Genomic DNA, 6,628 nt, shown 5'->3' with positions numbered 1-6,628 from the left:
CCTACATTCCGTCGTCGGCGTCCACAAATATTCACTCTGTGGTTAAAGTTTTTGAAATTTTAATAACTTTCTTAAACTATACTGGATTTCTACAAAACTTGGACAGAAGCTTGTTTATGATCATAAGATAGTATCCAGAAGTAAATTTTGTAAAAATAAAATTCAATTTTTTCAGTATTTTACTTATAAATGGACTTAGTTTTTTCTGCGGGGGAACATTACATTCACTCTGTGGTTAAAGTTATTAAAATTTTAATAACTTTCTTAAACTATCCTGGGTTTGTACCAAACTTGGACAGAAGCTTATTTATGATCATAAGATAGTATCCAGAAGTAAGTTTTGTAAAAAGATAACTCCATTTTTTCTTTATTTTACTTTTAAAGGGACTTAGATTTTCTTCCAGTTAGTCTGCAGTTAAAGTTTTCAAACCATTTATTAGATTCATTAACTATCCTAGATTTTTACCAAACTTGAAACAGCAGCTTCTTACAATCATAAAATAGTATCAAGAGAAATATTTTTATATATTTTTTCCTCATTTTTGTTGAGCCTGCGATATACAGCAAAAGTAGGCGAGACACTGGGTTCCGCGGAACCCTTACAAATTTTTTTGTTTTTAAAAGTGAACAAAAACACAATAGATCCAACATGTCCAAAGAAAAAAAGGAACACTAAATTTCTTTGAAAGCTATTTTATTAAACGAGGATGTGTTGATTATTTCTCCAATCTGTGAATTCAGCTCATGTGGAATTGTTCTATAATACAAGAAAGCAAAGTAAAAAAACCTTTGCAAAAGATGTTATTGGTTATTGATTAAGAACCCCAAAAATGGAACAAAATTAACATCTCATTGCAATGCTTAAATTATTGTGAAATTGTTGCCTTTTGATTAGATTATTTAGGGGTTTGATCATTGATCCATTAAGTGACACTACCAGACAGACAGAAACAACTTGCAAACATGTTATGCAGCAAAAAAGTTGGTCACAAAATTGGACTTAAAAAAGGAAATCTGCACATTGAGCAATGAAGCATGTCAGATACTCTACAATCACTTGTTCTATCAAATTACGTTACCCTATTACTTCAATAACCTGGAAAGGAACCAAACTATAAAAAACTTACATTGGCCAATGAACTACAAAAATGTGGTGACAGTCAGATAAACCCTATCAGACAAAGGTTTTAACTTGTACTAGATACATCTTTTATAGATGACTCTTTTCATTAAGTATTTTAGAAACAGACCAAACCACCATTGTTCAACCTTGACAAATGAACCAGGCAAATGAGTTCAAGACCAGATTAAAACCTGAAAATTGCAAGACGCACAAGTACACAACTCCAAATAAAGTCAGAAAAAATACCCTTCAACCATTTGTTATACCAAATTTAGTCAACATCTGAACTGTGTCGGGTATAGAAATCGACCGTATGCAAATGGACACTAATACATCTATTAACCTATTTCAATACCCGACATCAAAAAAAAATCAAGGGAAAGTCTGGGACTGTTTGCAAATTGCACTATTAATCGAATGCTACTAAACAGACCAAACTTCATCTTTCATTTTCATTGTATTTCTTAAGGAAACAAACCATGAAAAGGTACCATTGGCCAATGAACTAGGAGAATTTGGTTATAGTCCGATAAACCCTAACAGACAACGGTGTAATTCTTACAAGTACTGGATACATTATTATTAGATGACTCATTCCATAATGTATCAGAGAAACACACCAGGCAAATGAGTTCAAGACGAGAATAAACCTGAAAATTCAAGGCACGCATGTCAAGTTATAATCATCCCACACACCAAATACAGGAAAAATGAGATGAACCGTACGAGAAATACATTGCAAACATCCCATCTAAATATAACTCCTGTAGAAGAAAAGCAGTTGTGGAACTATGAAAATGAGGTAACTGCGGCAATCAATATATGACGGACAGAAACTTGGAATATAGGGAATCTAAAAACAAGGTATGACGTGTCTAGGTCATCTACCTACTGAAATATAAGTATTTATTCAAATTGATGCCAATGCTGCTTGATTTCCTCCGCTATGTCTCCCATTATGCAGTTTTAGTCTCTGAGACAAAGATTCTGATGATTGAACCTTAATAGAAATAGAAAGCTACCTCGTGCAATTGGATTTATTTTATATCTGATTGAGTTTTTTTTATTAGTTAAAAAAAATTCAGTTGATTATCGTTTTTACCTGTAAAAGAATGTTTTCTTTTTAGTGGATCCAATCCATCAATAAAATGGTTCATCTTTGTTTTACTTTTAATGTTGCCATTTTGGCTGAATATGACTAATTCGAATTCATGCATTACCAATTTCTAGTATATGGGTTTAATTGAAGGTCACATGTAAACGAATTTAATGAGGTTGAATTATTCACTTTCAAGCGAATAATTCATCAGCGATGTTTGCTTATTTTGACAATATTTAACCAATATTGGTGATTTCATTTTGATTAATAGTTGAACCAGAGACATATAATATGTATTATATGTCTCTGGTTAAACCAAAAAATAGTCATATTCTAATTTTTTTTCATATCTCGTAGCTAATGCCCCCCTTTTTCTGCTTTAAATCCACCACTATCAATTATCTTTAAAAGATAACACTTTGGCTTGTATAAGCATTGTATAAGCATATATGTTTTAGTAAAGTAAAAAACAGACAAACATGCTTAAGGATGTATTCTTCTGACTTTTCAGTCTCGTTCAGTCTCGTTGAAATCTCGTTCTTGAATTATTTCCAAAACATATGATAGAAGTTGAAAATATCAATGAATTTAAAAAAATATTTTAATCAAAAATTAATCTGTGAAAAAATGTGCATGTACAATGAATGGTTTTTGAGTAATCCAGTTTTCAAATTTTACGACCAATCAAGTCAGTATTTTAGCTAAAATTTTGAGAAAATAGGTGAGGGATACTAAAAATGATTTTACAAGAATCATGTACATCCCATATCATGTATTTTTTCAATCATTTTTTATAAAAAGTTGAAATAATATGTATTTTGTTCTTAAAACTGAGAAAAATCATCAAAATACAAAATTGACAGCTTGGTAAATTTTACACAAAAAGGCGTCAAAATATGATAAAACTTTCTTATTCTTATATTAACACCTACCTATAGTTTTGTAAGTAATAATTATTCAGATTGGTCCACTTCATCTTTATAGAAAGTATGAAAAAAAGTTTAATTGTGGAACTGTGATTTTTTTTCACGATAATAGCCCAAAAAAAGGTAAAAATCGATGAAATTGGAAAATCATCAAAATTGGCTATTTTCAAAGGGCTGTAGCAAAAAAAGAAGTGCACCACCATATGATTTTCTCTTCACCAATTATTTTGTTACAGTCTTATAAACCCCAAAAATCAGGTTAAGAAAAAGTTTAATTCCAGAAATGTTTGGCTCCTCAGAGGTGTACATCCTAATAAGTCTACTAGAAGATCAAAAGAAGGATAGTTAAAAATCTTAAAACTGAACAAGTGGCCCGAGATTGTATCTTCTTGTACACGACACAAGTAATTAATAACAAACACTTAAAAGCTCTATAATGAGAACATTAAGAACCTTTGTGAAATGAGTATCAGTCTAAGAACGTCATTTTGCATGTCAACATCAGCTTAGTATACAGCACGAATACACTCTTATTACTCCCCTATATAGATGGTTTGTAGCATGGATGTTAGACTTTAGTTTCAGCATTTGGAGTACTTTTACTTTAGCTGTGCAAAAGATGTTATTGGTTATTGGTTAGAGACCCAAAAATTGACTTATTTTCAAACTTCAAATCATTGTGAAGATGCTGCATTTTAATCAATTATTTTCGTGGTTTGATGTTATTGGTCCATAAAATGACACTGCCAGACCAATATGTACTCATTGCAATCATTTCTACATCCAAAAGTGACCTTGCAAGACATATTTCATACCCTTAAATCACTCATTCTACGAAATTTAGTCACCCTTTTACTTAAATATCTGAGGAACCTAAACATGAAAATGTAACATTTGCCAATAAACAATGCAAATGTTGTTTAAGTAAGATAAACCTTATCTCCAACAAGTGCTCAATACATCATATATAACTGACCTATTGTATACAGTATGAATAATAGACCAAACCACCATATGTTAACATTAACCAACGAACCTGGCAAATGAGGCAGGGTTCGAACTCACGAGCTCCCGCACTTGAGGCAAACACACTACCATGAGACGGCTCATAAACATAATAACCGACATTAAACCTGTAAAATGTATTTGCACTGAATTTGTGATATTCAAGTATTATCTTAACTATGTCTAGAAATAATAACTTAAGGGGCATTATGTTTTTCGACCTCCATCTGTTTCATCCACTCCAGGTTTGATTTTTTTGTCAATGTAGGTTTTTTCTAAAGATGGAATCCAATCAACTTCAAACTTAGAACCCACCGTGTAGAACGCCACATCTGGGGTGTCTGCTATGTTTGACATGGGGTGGCAATTTTGAAGCGACAAAAAAGTAACAAGGTAAGCTCAAGCATAATTTTTTCTTATCTTAAGAACTCTCATTACCATATAATGTACTGCACGGAAGGAACTGAAACACAATATATTTCCTGAAAGCAGAAGCAGTCGTTTTCAGTGCTCAGTTTTCTCAAACACCTCGCCCTAGTTTTCCGTGTTGCCGATTTTGAGGCTTTATATGCAAATTTCGGTATAAAAACTTCTTTACACAACTACCCTCCGTATAATTTATATCGAATTGTATTCCTCTCATGGACTTCTACCAACTACTAGTTTATTAGTAAAAGTTGATTGGTTTTAAAACTATTATTCACCGAAATATGAAGTGTCGCTCGGGGTGTCAGATTTTGCATGTCAAGGGGTAGAGGCTTGTCATTAAAAAAAAATTATTTGCATGTAAATTAGTCTTCATTTAATACAATTTAATTCAAACACAACTTAAATAAACAAAATAAGGTTGTTTCATTTTGCCTATTTTAGTCTTATACAAAATATGCTTTTGATTTCATTCATAGTACAAAATGGCTCAAAATATTTAGTTTTAAAGCTGTTAAATGATTTCTTTTCCTTTTCAGTCTACCATGGTCAGACAAAAGTCAAGGCTATGACTCAATAAACCCAAACCTGGTGGAAAATCACAAAATAGTTCTCAATATAAGATCTGCCCCAAATCTCCACCAGCCAAACTGCATCATACTTATTACCTGGATCATCTAAAAAGCAATCGTGCACGCCTCAAAAATTCATCACTCCAAAAAGAATTAGAATACTCTCGCCAAAGAAACACTCACCGGCAACTTTTTCATCAAACGGCAACAAAAATTTAGGTAATCCTGACGACAATGATACTACTATATATTGTAGAATGGCAAACGATTTTTTTTTCACAGAGTAATGGTAACAAGCTTCGTAATTAGAAGCTATATAAGTCACAATATTGTACAGAGTTATATTTAAAACAAAAAAAATGTCTATCAAATTTAGAAGTGCTTATTCAAAATTTAGATGTGGCGTTGCGCCACTTAGAATAGAAACAGGACGATATGAGGTGGGTCTCATTGGGGTCTAAGCGTGACGCGGGATTGCCGATTTTTTGTAAGCGTGACACGTGAAAGTCAAATTATTGTGTCGTGAAAACGGGAAATGAGGTCTTGCGGGACCCGAGAAATGACAAAAAAATGAGACTTGCTTACGTATATAGTGTAAGCGGGATACGGGAATCTGACAAAACAGTAAGCGGGATCCTGGATCGGAACCCCCCAATGAGACCCCCTATGAAAAAAAAGCCAATAAATGAAAGATGTTGTTTTATGTGTAATAACGAAATTGAAGACGAGAAACATGTATTTACGTTATGTCCTTTATATGCAGACCTTCGAAATATATTGTATAATGAAGCAGTGAAATATAACGATCCATTTTATAACTTGTCTTTTGACGAAAAATTTATATATTTATTCAGTAATGAAGAACTATGTCAGGTAGTTGCTAAAACCTGCTTTAATATTTTATGTAGAAGAACACATTTTTTATTTGTATATAGCTAATGATTTATTTTAAATCTTAGATATATATAGTTTTAAATTGTGTAAAATATTGTATATAATTAATCCTTTAATATTAGTCTCTCATATTTCTTAATAGAATGGCACTTGTATATGTTTTAGTATTTAGAAGCTAATGATGTTTTACTGTTAGTTTCAATATACAATATGTTTTATATATGTTATCCAATATTTCATGTTAGACGCAATGTTTTATATGTATATTGGAATGTATAATGTTATTCAAGTGGTGAGACTTTAATAAACTATTGAATCTTGAATCTATTACAATTGTAAATGATTTCAAAACAGCGATTTAAATTTAAAAAAAAAGTTTATTTGGCTGCTGAATTTCTTGCATTTATCCAAATGGTAAAAGAAAATATATTTCCTTTAGTAGACAATATTTCGCTTATTTTTTCCTGGAAACAGTCAGATTCATGTTAAATATAAAAAATCAGATTGGTTTGTTCAAAGCATTTAACCAATTGTATTCCTAATTGTATTCCTATGCAACTTAATTTAAATTATTAATGATTTG

This window comes from Mytilus trossulus, chromosome 11 (assembly GCF_036588685.1).
Source record: "Mytilus trossulus isolate FHL-02 chromosome 11, PNRI_Mtr1.1.1.hap1, whole genome shotgun sequence".
Lineage (NCBI taxonomy): Eukaryota > Metazoa > Mollusca > Bivalvia > Mytilida > Mytilidae > Mytilus > Mytilus trossulus.
The sequence above is the reverse complement of the archived record's forward strand: the minus strand, read 5'-3'. Positions refer to the sequence as shown.